Source organism: Salmo salar, chromosome ssa05, assembly GCF_905237065.1.
Source record: "Salmo salar chromosome ssa05, Ssal_v3.1, whole genome shotgun sequence".
Lineage (NCBI taxonomy): Eukaryota > Metazoa > Chordata > Actinopteri > Salmoniformes > Salmonidae > Salmo > Salmo salar.
In genome coordinates, this window is record NC_059446.1 from 29,818,798 (window position 1) to 29,831,580 (window position 12,783).

Consider the following 12,783-nt stretch of genomic DNA (forward strand, 5'->3'; position numbering starts at 1 on the left):
CTTTATTTTTACTGCTTTCTACATTGTACAATAATAGTGAAGACATCAAAACTATGAAATAACACATATGAAATCATGTAGTAACCAAAAAACTGTTAAACAAATCAAAATATACTGCTCAAAAAAATAAAGGGAACACTTAAACAACACATCCTAGATCTGAATGAAAGAAATAATCTTATTAAATACTTTTTTCTTTACATAGTTGAATATGCTGACAACAAAATCACACAAAAAAAATCCAATTTATCAACCCATGGAGGTCTGGATTTGGAGTCACACTCAAAATTAAAGTGGAAAACCACACTACAGGCTGATCCAACTTTGATGTAATGTCCTTAAAACAAGTCAAAATTAGGCTCAGTAGTGTGTGTGGCCTCCACGTGCCTGTATGACCTCCCTACAACGCCTGGGCATGCTCCTGATGAGGTGGCGGATGGTCTCCTGAGGGATCTCCTCCCAGACCTGGACTAAAGCATCCGCCAACTCCTGGACAGTCTGTGGTGCAACGTGGCATTGGTGGATGGAGCGAGACATGATGTCCCAGATGTGCTCAATTGGATTCAGGTCTGGGGAACGGGCGGGCCAGTCCATGGCATCAATGCCTTCCTCTTGCAGGAACTGCTGACACACTCCAGCCACATGAGGTCTAGCATTGTCTTGCATTAGGAGGAACCCAGGGCCAACCGCACCAGCATATGGTCTCACAAGGGGTCTGAGGATCTCATCTCGGTACCTAATGGCAGTCAGGCTACCTCTGGCGAGCACATGGAGGGCTGTGCGGCCCCCCAAAGAAATGCCACCCTACACCATGACTGACCCACCGCCAAACCGGTCATGCTGGAGGATGTTGCAGGCAGCAGAACGTTCTCCACGGCATCTCCAGACTCTGTCACGTCTGTCACATGCTCAGTGTGAACCTTTCATCTGTGAAGAGCACAGGGCGCCAGTGGCGAATTTGCCAATCTTGGTGTTCTCTGGCAAATGCCAAACGTCCTGCACGGTGTTGGGCTGTAAGCACAACCCCCACCTGTGGACGTCGGTCCCTCATACCACCCTTATGGAGTCTGTTTCTGACCATTTGAGCAGACACATGCACATTTGTGGCCTGCTGGAGGTCATTTTGCAGGGCTCTGGCAGTGCTTCTCCTGCTCCTCCGTGCACAAAGGCGGAGGTAGCGGTCCTGCTGCTGGGTTGTTGCCCTCCTACGGCCTCCTCCACGTCTCCTGATGTACTGGCCTGTCTCCTGGTAGCGCCTCCATGCTCTGGACACTATGCTGACAGACACAGCAAACCTTCTTGCCACAGCTCGCATTGATGTGCCATCCTGGATGAGCTGCACTACCTGAGCCACTTGTGTGGGTTGTAGACTCCGTCTCATGCTACCACTAGAGTGAAAGCACCGCTAGCATTCAAAAGTGACCAAAACATCAGCCAGGAAGCATAGGAACTGAGAAGTGGTCTGTGGTCCCCACCTGCAGAACCACTCCTTTATTGGGGGTGTATTGCTAATTGCCTATAATTTCCACCTGTTGTCTAATCCATTTGCACAACAGCATGTGAAATGTATTGTCAATCAGTGTTGCTTCCTAAGTGGACAGTTTGATTTCACAGAAGTGTGATTGACTTGGAGTTACATTGTGTTGTTTAAGTGTTCCCTTTATTTTTTTGAACAGTGTATATTTTATATTTGAGATTCTTGAAGTAACTACCTTTTGCCTTGATGACAGCTTTGCACACTCTTGGCATTCCCTCATCCAGCTTCATCTGGAATGCTTTTCCAACAGTCTTGAAGGAGTTCCCACATATGCTGAGCACTTATTGGCTGCTTTTCCTTCACTCTGTGGTCCAACTCATCCCAAACCATCTGAATTGGGTTGAGGTTGGGTAATTGTGGAGGCCAGGTCATCTGATGCAACACTCCATCACTCTCCTTGTGAGAGCCAGTTTCATCATAGCAATTGATGGTTTTTGTGACTGCACTCGAAGAAACTTTCAAAGTTCTTGAAATTTGACTGACCTTCATGTCTTAAAGTAATGATGGACTGTTGTTTCTCTTTGGTTATTTGAGATGTTTTTGGCATAATATGGACTTGGTCTTTTACCAAATAGGGCTATCTTCTGTATACCAACCCTGCCTTGTCACAACACAACTGATCGGCTCAAACGCACTAAGAAGTAAAGAAATTCGACAAATTAACTTTTATCAAGGCACACCTGTTAATTGAAATACATTCCAGGTGACTACCCCATGAAGCTGGTTGAGAAAATGCTAAGTGTGTGCAAAGCTTTAAACGAGTAGATGTGTCCAAACGTTTGACTGGTACTGTATATCTAGCTGTCCAATAACACATTCTGATTGAATGGCTTGTCCTGCACTTGGAAAAAGATTTTGGTTTCTTTCTAAACATAGCAATGTAAATGCAAAGAGGACTTGGTTCACAAAATAGTTGAAGTGAACTGGCAAAAGAGTTGAGTCCTCATTCAAAGGCAAGGTCACTATGAATACAAAGAGAACTGAGTTCTTTTGACTTTTTACCGCATAGTACACTTTATAGAGGACTGAGATCGGTTCTTTGAAAGAGGACTATATATGAAAACACCCTCAGTGTCACCAAAGCAGTGTTACTACAGCCTAAAGAGCTAGCCCTACCACGTTACTGTTGAGTGCCTGTGTGTGCTAAAGAGCTACGTCTTCGATTGCAAAAATCCGGTAAATTTCCGGATAGGTTTTCCAGAACTCCTGGTTGATTTCTTGCTTATTCCCTCCTGATTCTAGGCATCTTCCAACCGGGTTTTTTGGAAAACCAGGGAATTTGGGGAAAGTTACCGTATTTTTGCAATCCTAGCTATGTCATCAATAGACTAGAGCCTCAAGAGCTAGTCCTAGCACCCTATTGTTGAGTGTGTGCTAAAAGGCCAATGTCACCAACTACGGCCAGAAGAACTAGCCAGGTGCTCTAATACTGAACGTTAAACATTTCTGAGTTAAGATTCTCACCAAGGCAGCCCCAAAAAAGGGACTTACTATGAACCCACAAGTAGGACACTGATACTTGATCACTGGGCTCGAAAGCCACTTGATTATTCATACGAATAATGCTGACAAATGGCAAAGGTAAGCTATTTTAGTCAGAAGGTTATAATCACATCTACAGCTTGGCAGGAAAGTTGTTTCTAAGCTCCCTCCAACTTCTCAGAACTACATTTCAAAGTACCCACTTTGAATTAAAGCCAGCAAAGTAAATTAACGCTTTAACCTGCATTTGATCTCTGCTCTAATTATACTGCAGAGAGTAATCAATTACTTATATCTTCCGGAATCTTTCAGTGTGGGGTAGCTGGCATGTGAAAATACAGTGCTCTGTTGACTGGAGCTGAAGGAAATTGAATTGATTTTAGAGGCAAGGCCACAGTCTCGGTTAGTGAGAGCAGTTCCAACTTCCAATTAAAGTGAACTGAAGGGGAACATATTTTAAATGCAGCCAAAACTTTTCAGTGGTTGTGTTATCTTTGGTGAGAAAATGGGGAACACATGTGGTGTGTTTTCGGGGCTCGTGCGGAGCTAGTTGTTTCCGACCCAAAGTAAAGAGGTTTTGACAGCCAACACAGGGCCAGGTCCCAAGGTAAACGGAACCAAAGAATCCCCTAGCCGCTGTTCCGCAGGGTTTGACACGTGCCGGACACAGACAGACCCCATGGGGTCTATCATGTAGACAAGCTTTCTAAGTACACCCACTAACTCAGTATCAGAGTCAATTGTGTCTTTTGATGAAAACGAATAGTGATATACATTATCCTTACCCCTCAGCACTCATCTATGACTGAAATAAAAACATGGTGCAGATTGATTTGAAATGATGAGCGGAAAATACCCAAATTAACCCTTCTCTGATGGTCTGTTTTTGTCATGGGACTCCTAATAGTCTAATAGTCTGGCTGAATTCCACTTTATGACTGTGGACTTTGACATTTCAAACATTTCCATTCAGAGCTTAAGAGGGGTATGGTGTCTTGTGACTCTCTGCTGATCAGTAAAAAACAAATGACCGAATCCACTGAAAAGCCCCCAAGAGGCCACCACCGTGTGCTTTTGTTTTGTTCTCTGATAAATGTGAAAGACGAGTATTGCAGTGGTGTGTATTCATGGATGCCAAGGGAAGCCAGGCTTCCTCAAAAAATGTACCAAGAAAAAAACATGCAAAATACTTTATCTTTCGTCTCTGTGTTTCATAAATGTCCTTCAATTCGCAAGAGGCCGATGTGGGGTGCTAGGTGATGTTTTGTTCCCTCGGATGCTTTCTCCAGGAGACTCCGGGATGCTGGCCTTCTAGGCAGAGTTGCAAAGAAAAAGCCATATCTCAGACTGGCCAATAAAAAGAAAAGATTAAGATGGGCAAAAGAACACAGACACTAGACAGAGGAACTCTGCCTAGAAGGCCAGCATCCCGGAGTCGCCTCTTCACTGTTGACGTTGAGACTGGTGTTTTGCGGGTACTATTTAATGAAGCTGCCAGTTGAGGACTTGTGAGATGTCTGTTTCTGAAACTAGACACTCTAATGTACTTGTCCTCTTGCTCAATTGTGCACCAGACATTACCGGAAACAACGTCGCCTATGGGCACAAACCCACCGTCACTGGACCAGAGCGGACAGGCAAAAAGTGCTCTTCACTGACGTGTCACGGTTTTGTCTCACCAGGGGTGATGGTCGGATTTGCGTTTATCGTCGAAGGAATGAGCGTTACACCGAGGCCTGTACTCTGGAGCGGGATCAATTTGGAGGTGGAGGGTCCGTCATGGTCTGGGGCGGTGTGTCACAGCATCATTGGACTGAGCTTGTTGTCATTGCAGGCAATCTCAACGCTGTGCGTTACAGGGAAGACATCCTCCTCCCTCATGTGGTACCATTCCTGCAGGCTCATCCTGACATGACTATGCCACCAGCCATACTGCTCGTTCTGTGCGTGATTTCCTGCAAGACAGGAATGTCAGTGTTCTGCCATGGCCAGCGAAGAGCCCAGATCTCAATGCCATTTAGCATGTCTGGGATCTGTTGGATCGGAGGGTGAGGGCTAGGGCCATTCCTCCCAGAAATGTCCGGGAACGTGCAGGTGCCTTGGTGGAAGAGTGGGGTAACATCTCACAGCAAGAACTGCCAAATCTGGTGCAGTCCATGAGGAGGAGATGCACTGCAGTACTTAATGCAGCTGGTGGCAACACCAGATACTGACTGTTACTTTTGATTTTGACCCCACCTTGTTCAGTTACACATTATTCCATTTCTGTTAGTCACATGTCTGTGGAACGTCTCAGTTGAATCTTATGTTCATACAAGTATTTACACATGTTAAGTTTGCTGAAAATAAACGCAGATGGTAGTGAGAGGACGTTTCTTTTTTTGCTGAGTTTATAATATGTTATATTGTCTATGAGAGAACCACCCTAAGTGTTTCACCAAATAGGGGACTATTCAAAGTTTTCCACTCTGACATAGTCCCTCTCTCCTCCATGATTCACAAGACTTATTTCTCTCCCTTTCACTCTCTGACACACACACACATGGAGAATCCCCCTCACACGGTCAGTCGAATTGCTCCCCCTAATGGTTAAGGGTAGATTAGGAGAGGGCAAGCTGATCTGAGATCTGTGCCCACAGGCAACTTCTACCTATTGGGGAATAGTTTATTGGAAGCCAATTGACTAATAAAATGATAGATGTCTATGGAATATGTTGCTACTGGACTAAACGTTGTCTCCGAGGCCTATCTTCAATGGGGGGGTGTTACAAATGCACGGAGGCTTGTTGTGCAATTAAACTGAATGTCTTTACTTCAGGTCAACATGTTAACAACTCGTACAAACGTCACTCATCCAATCCTCACACCTCTGTACACGCACAACGTGCCTGATACATTCTTAAAGCAACAGTATTCAATTCTCAACTGAGCTACAACACCATATTACTGAACACAACGGGGGGTTAACAAAGCTCAGATTGCTATTCACATTCAATTGAGTAGAAATTGTAGACTGACATTGCCTGGCGAAAGCGTGTCAAATAAGCTTCTGACGGATGCCATATCCGTTGCTGTTACTTGCTGTGCTTAGCTAAGCGTGTAAAGTCTGCCTGTCAGTTTAGTCTGTAGATTCGTAACCGGGCTTCCCGTGGAGGAAATTGAGGTGAGGCGTCTCTTTCTCTTTTCCCCCTCTTTCTGTCATTCTCTCGCTCTCCTTCCCATCTCTCTCTCCCTGTCTCCCCTGCATCGCTCTCTCTCTCATTATCTCCTATTTCTTTCTCTCCCCCTCTCTTTCTCTCTCTCTATCCCCCTCTCCACTCACATTTAATTGGAGCGCGTGGTCCTCACGGGTAGCCCGGGACAGCGGGCCCAGTTCGACAACCGTGACTGAATGCCGCTCTGAGGCACACTCGCCCAGAGTTTTGATTAGCCGACAGGCTCGCTTCTCCCGACCGTCGCAACGAGCAGCTCGCTGAATCATGGCCGCCGGGCTGTCAACACCATTGGTCACGGAAAAGACACCAACCTCAGTTCTCCATTCCTCTTTTTCTGTCTGAGAATATGAGAGAGGGAGTAGGGAAGGGAATAGACTGATTTGAAATCTCATGTCAAGATTTAGGCTTACCGAGTTCAAGGTTGTCACCTTTAAGAGATTTTAAACATAAGAGGTAGTTAAAAGGAGGAATAGCTAGAGGGTTGAGTAATGATACTCTTACCTTTTTGCTTCTTATTCCCTAAAGATGGAGAAATTAATTTCGACAAGAAGGTTTGCCTGGTTTGTGCTCATGTGTCCAATCTCCTATACTCATCATGCGTCATTACCCAGTCATAGAGCGACACAGCCTCTGTTTTAGGCTTAGTGCAGTCAGTGTTTGACTGCCTCAAAACACAATTACATAAGATAATTAGCCGTCACTGTGACGATAATGATCCAAGACACACCATAACAATATTCCCCTCACAGGATAAGCCATGCAGCGCTAAATACATCATTCCGGCTAGGCGACAGGAGGATTTGTGAGCAGTAATCTGATGGGTTGTGCTCCAATGGGGCTCTCTCAGGTGTTTTTAGGAGCCCTAGCTAGTGGTTAGCGACTGCTCCCCTCTCTCCCCTCTGCTCTCATTAGCATTCCGCAGCTAACCAGCGTGACAGGGCTAGCAGCCGGCTCAATCGGGGAGAATCAGGTGGCAGCCATCTGCGTGTATGGCTGTGCATGCGAGTGCAAGGAAAGAGTGGATTGTTAGAGAGAGAGAGAGGTGTTGATTCATGGATACAGTCACATTAGACCTCGGATTTAAGCCAACATTGTAGAAAATGGAAAGATGACAGATAGTTAAATGGCTCTCCATAAAATACAGATGGAAATGGAATGTTATGCTGAGCATTGTCTTATAAGACCGCATTCAAAGGCTGTTTTGTATAACTCAGCATTGAAGTTATGGTGTGTGGCTGCCTATAGAGGTTATCCCCAGGTGTGTGGCTGCCTATAGAGGTTATCCCCAGGTGTGTGGCTGCCTATAGAGGTTATCCCCAGGTGTGTGGCTGCCTATAGAGGTTATCCCCAGGTGTGTGGCTGCCTATAGAGGTTATCCCCAGGTGTGTGGCTGCCTATAGAGGTTATCCCCAGGTGTGTGCCTGCCTATAGAGGTTATCCCCAGGTGTGTGGCTGCCTATAGAGGTTATCCCCAAGTGTGTGGCTGCCTATAGAGGTTATCCCCAGGTGTGTGGCTGCTGTTGAGGTTATCCCCAGGTGTGTGGCTGCCTATAGAGGTTATCCCCAGGTGTGTGGCTGCCTATAGAGGTTATCCCCAGGTGTGTGGCTGCTGTTGAGGTTATCCCCAGGTGTGTGGCTGCCTATAGAGGTTATCCCCAAGTGTGTGGCTGCCTATAGAGGCTATCCCCAGGTGTGTGGCTGCCTATAGAGGTTATCCCCAAGTGTGTGGCTGCCTATAGAGGTTATCCCCAGGTGTGTGGCTGCCTATAGAGGTTATCCCCAGGTGTGTGGCTGCCTATAGAGGTTATCCCCAGGTGTGTGGCTGCCTATAGAGGTTATCCCCAGGTGTGTGGCTGCCTATAGAGGTTATCCCCAGGTGTGTGGCTGCCTATAGAGGTTATCCCCAGGTGTGTGGCTGCCTATAGAGGTTATCCCCAGGTGTGTGGCTGCCTATAGAGGTTATCCCCAGGTGTGTGGCTGCCTATAGAGGTTATCCCCAGGTGTGTGGCTGCTGTTGAGGTTATCCCCAGGTGTGTGGCTGCCTATAGAGATTATCCCCAAGTGTGTGGCTGCCTATAGAGGTTATCCCCAGGTGTGTGGCTGCTGTTGAGGTTATCCCCAGGTGTGTCGCTGCCTATAGAGGTTATCCCCCAGGTGTGTGGCTGCCTATAGAGGTTATCCCCAGGTGTGTGGCTGCTGTTGAGGTTATCCCCAGGTGTGTGGCTGCCTATAGAGGTTATCCCCAAGTGTGTGGCTGCCTATAGAGGTTATCCCCAGGTGTGTGGCTGCTGTTGAGGTTATCCCCAGGTGTGTGGCTGCCTATAGAGGTTATCCCCCAGGTGTGTGGCTGCCTATAGAGGTTATCCCCAGGTGTGTGGCTGCTGTTGAGGTTATCCCCAGGTGTGTGGCTGCCTATAGAGGTTATCCCCAGGTGTGTGGCTGCCTATAGAGGTTATCCCCAGGTGTGTGGCTGCTGTTGAGGTTATCCCCAGGTGTGTGGCTGCCTATATAGATTATCCCCAAGTGTGTGGCTGCCTATAGAGGTTATCCCCAGGTGTGTGGCTGCTGTTGAGGTTATCCCCAGGTGTGTGGCTGCCTATAGAGGTTATCCCCAGGTGTGTGGCTGCTGTTGAGGTTATCCCCAGGTGTGTGGCTGCCTATAGAGGTTATCCCCAAGTGTGTGGCTGCCTATAGAGGTTATCCCCAAGTGTGTGGCTGCCTATAGAGGTTATCCCCAGGTGTGTGGCTGCCTATAGAGGTTATCCCCAAGTGTGTGGCTGCCTATAGAGGTTATCCCCAGGTGTGTGGCTGCCTATAGAGGTTATCCCCAGGTGTGTGGCTGCCTATAGAGGTTATCCCCAGGTGTGTGGCTGCCTATAGAGGTTATCCCCAGGTGTGTGGGGGTGTGTACGTGTTGACCTTTTAATGCCTTCGTCACTTAGCTTATATTATTCCCCTAGATAACATAGGTCAGTGTGATGAAATTCTTCAATTGGTAAGCTGCCCTGTTCTGAGAACAGACAGTAGACTCAGTCTAAGTGAGTCACTGGGTCATACTGGGTTCAGTGAGCCTACTGATTCTGTGAGTCAGTGACTCACTGAGACTGACTCTACTGCTTGATGTAGTGACTGACTCAGGTCACACACCTGCCTGATGAAAGCAGAATTCCACATCAGAGACAGCACACAATCACAGAACCCTCGCTATTATGCACATACCCACAAACACACACACATGCGGGCACACTTTCATTCTGTAATCCTTCTATATCTCATTCACTCACTCTCACCCCCTTCCACTAACTCACACACATGCACACACACACCTTCTTTCCAGCATCTCACCTCCCCTCTCTCTCAATCAATCAACCAACCAATCAAATGTATTTATAAATGTAACGGCTGTCTGAGGAAGAAGTGGACCAAAATGCGGCGGAGTTAGGGTTCGTCATATTTAATTAAACGAACACTGTGCAATTTACAAAACAACAAAACTGACAGCCAACACAGTCCTGTCAGGTGCAACCACAATGACAAGAACAATTACCCACGAAACACAAAGGAAACGTAGGCAACTTATGTGTGACTCCCAATCAACCACAACCCTCTACAGCTGTGCCTGATTGGAAGTCACACGGCCAAAATCAATGAAACAATAAAAAACACACACTCCCTTCTGCCACGTCCTGACCCAACTACACCCTCTACTGGTCAGGATGTGACAGTACCCCCCCGTCAAGGTGCAGACCCCGGGATGCAGACGGGCCACTCGGGCTGGGCCGGAGGACTGGAGGGCCCCTCGGGCTGGGCCGGAGGACAGGAAGGCCCCTCGGGCTGGGCCGGAGGACAGGAGGGCCTCTCGGGCTGGGCCGGAGGACAGGGGGGCCCCTCGGGCTGGGCCGGAGGACAGGAGGGCCCTTCGGGCTGGGCCGGAGGACAGGAGGGGCAGTCTGGCCACTCTGGCAGCTCCGGGCAGTCTGGCCACTCTGGCAGTTCCGGGCAGTCTGGCCACTCTGGCAGTTCCGGGCAGTCTGGCCACTCTGGCAGCTCCGGGCAGTCTGGCAGCTCCGGGCAGTCTGGCCACTCTGGCAGCTCCGGGCAGTCTGGCCACTCTGGCAGCTCCGGGCAGTCTGGCCACTCTGGCAGTTCCGGGCAGTCTGGCCACTCTGGCAGTTCCGGGCAGTCTGGCCACTCTGGCAGTTCCGGGCAGTCTGGCCACTCTGGCAGTTCCGGGCAGTCTGGCCACTCTGGCAGTTCCGGGCAGTCTGGCCACTCTGGCAGCTCCGGCTCAGGATTCACCAGGCTGGGGAGACATAACGGAGGCCTGGCTCTGGGCGCAGGCCGAGGACTCACCAGTCTGGGAAGACCCGCTGGAGGCCTGGTTTGAGGAGGTGGCACAGGAGGGACCAGGGTGGAGAGACCCACTGGAGGACTGGTCCATGGAGGAGACACGGGCTTGACCAGGATAGGGAGACCCACTGGAGGACTGGTCCATGGAGGAGGCACGGGCTTGACCAGGATAGGGAGACCCACTGGAGGACTGGTCCGTGGAGGAGACACGGGCTTGACCAGGATAGGGAGACCCACTGGAGGACTGGTCCGTGGAGGAGACATGGGCTTGACCAGATAGGGAGACCCACTGGAGGACTGGCCGTGGAGGAGGCACGGGCTTGACCAGGATGGGAAGACATGCAGGAGGCCTGGTTCTGGGCGTAGGCACAGGACGTGCAGGGCTGGGAAGACATGCAGGAGGCCTGTTTCTGGGCGCAGGCACAGTCTTTACCAGACAACAAGCACGCACCTCAGGACGAGTATGGAGAGCTGCCTCAGGTGACGTCATTCCCACGACACGCTCATTAGGGCGAATGCCGTACTTTATGCACCATACTAGCAGCTCTCTCATCTCTCTCTCTCCTAATTTCCCCATTAACCCTGTCACAGTCTCTGCCTCATATCCCTCGCTCACCTCCAATGTCATCCCGACTGGCTCTGGTTCCGACCTCAGCTCCACCGACTGTCCCGTGTGCCCCCCCAATTTTTTTTTATTGGGGCTGCCTCTCGCGCTCGTTGCGCTCTCTCTCCTCGTAATAGCGCCTCTCCGCTCTCGCCGCTTCAATCTCCCACTGCGGGAGGCGATAATCCCCAGCCTGAGTCCATGGTCCCTCTCCATCCAGGATCTGTTCCCAAGTCCATTGGTCCATCACGCTGTACTCCTGCTGCTCCTTCCTCTTCCGACGCTTGGTCCTGGTTTGGTGGGTAATTCTGTAACGGCTGTCTGAGGAAGAAGTGGACCAAAATGCGCCGGAGTTAGGGTTCGTCATATTTAATTAAACGAACACTGTGCAATTTACAAAACAACAAAACTGACAGCCAACACAGTCCTGTCAGGTGCAACCACAATGACAAGAACAATTACCCACGAAACACAAAGGAAACGTAGGCAACTTATGTGTGACTCCCAATCAACCACAACCCTCTACAGCTGTGCCTGATTGGAAGTCACACGGCCAAAATCAATGAAACAATAAAAAACACACACTCCCTTCTGCCACGTCCTGACCCAACTACACCCTCTACTGGTCAGGACGTGACAATAAAGCCCTTTTTACATCAGCCGATGTCACAAAGTGCTGTACAGAAACCTAGCCTAAAACCCCAAACAGCAAGCAATGCAGATGAGGAAACACGGTGGCTAGGAAAAACTCCCTAGAAAGTCCAGAACCTAGGAAGAAACCTAGAGAGGAACCAGGCTCTGAGGGGTGGCCAGTCCTCTTCTGGCTGTGCCGGGTGGAGATTATAACAGTACATAGCCAAGATGTTCAAACATTCATAGATGACCAGCAGGGTCAAATAATAATAATCACAGTGGTTTTAGAGGGTGCAACAGATCAGCACCTCAGGAGTAAATGTCAGTTGGCTTTTCATAGCTGATCATTCAGAGTTAGAGACAGCAGGTGCAGTAGAGAGAGAGAGGGTCGAAAACAGCAGGTCCGTGACAAGGTAGCACGTCCGGTGAACAGGTCAGGGTTCCATAGCCGCAGGCAGAACAGTTGAAACTGGAGCAGCAGCACGACCAGTTGGACTGTTGACAGCAAGGAGTCATCAGGCCAGGTAGTCCTGAGGCATGGTCCTAGGGCTCAGGTCCTCCGAGAGAAGAGATAGAGAATTAGAGGAAGCATACTTAAATTCACACAGGACACCGGATAAGACAGGAGAAATACTACAGATATAACAGACTGACCCTAGCCCCCCGACACATAAACTATTGCAGCATAATTACTGGAGGCTGAGACAGGAGGGGTTGGGAGACACTGTGTCCCTGTCCGACTATACTACCGGACAGGGCCAACCAGGCAGGATATAACCTCACCCACTTTACCAAAGCACAGCCCCCACACCACTAGAGGGATATCTTCAACCACCAACTCAACCACCATCTCACTACCCTGAGACAAGGCCGAGTATAGCCCACGAAGATCTCCCACACGGCACGAACCCGAGGGGGGCGCCAACCCGGATAGGAAGTTCACGTCAGAGACGCAACCCACT

General features: G+C 49.1%; 1 protein-coding gene across 1 annotated transcript in view; it reads left to right on the top strand.

Moving 5' to 3' along the window:
- LOC106604568 (alpha-1,3-mannosyl-glycoprotein 4-beta-N-acetylglucosaminyltransferase B) overlaps positions 1–12,783 on the top strand; it is a 170,378-nt gene that overhangs the window by 134,425 nt on the left and 23,170 nt on the right. The gene's annotated exons all lie outside the window — the stretch shown is intronic.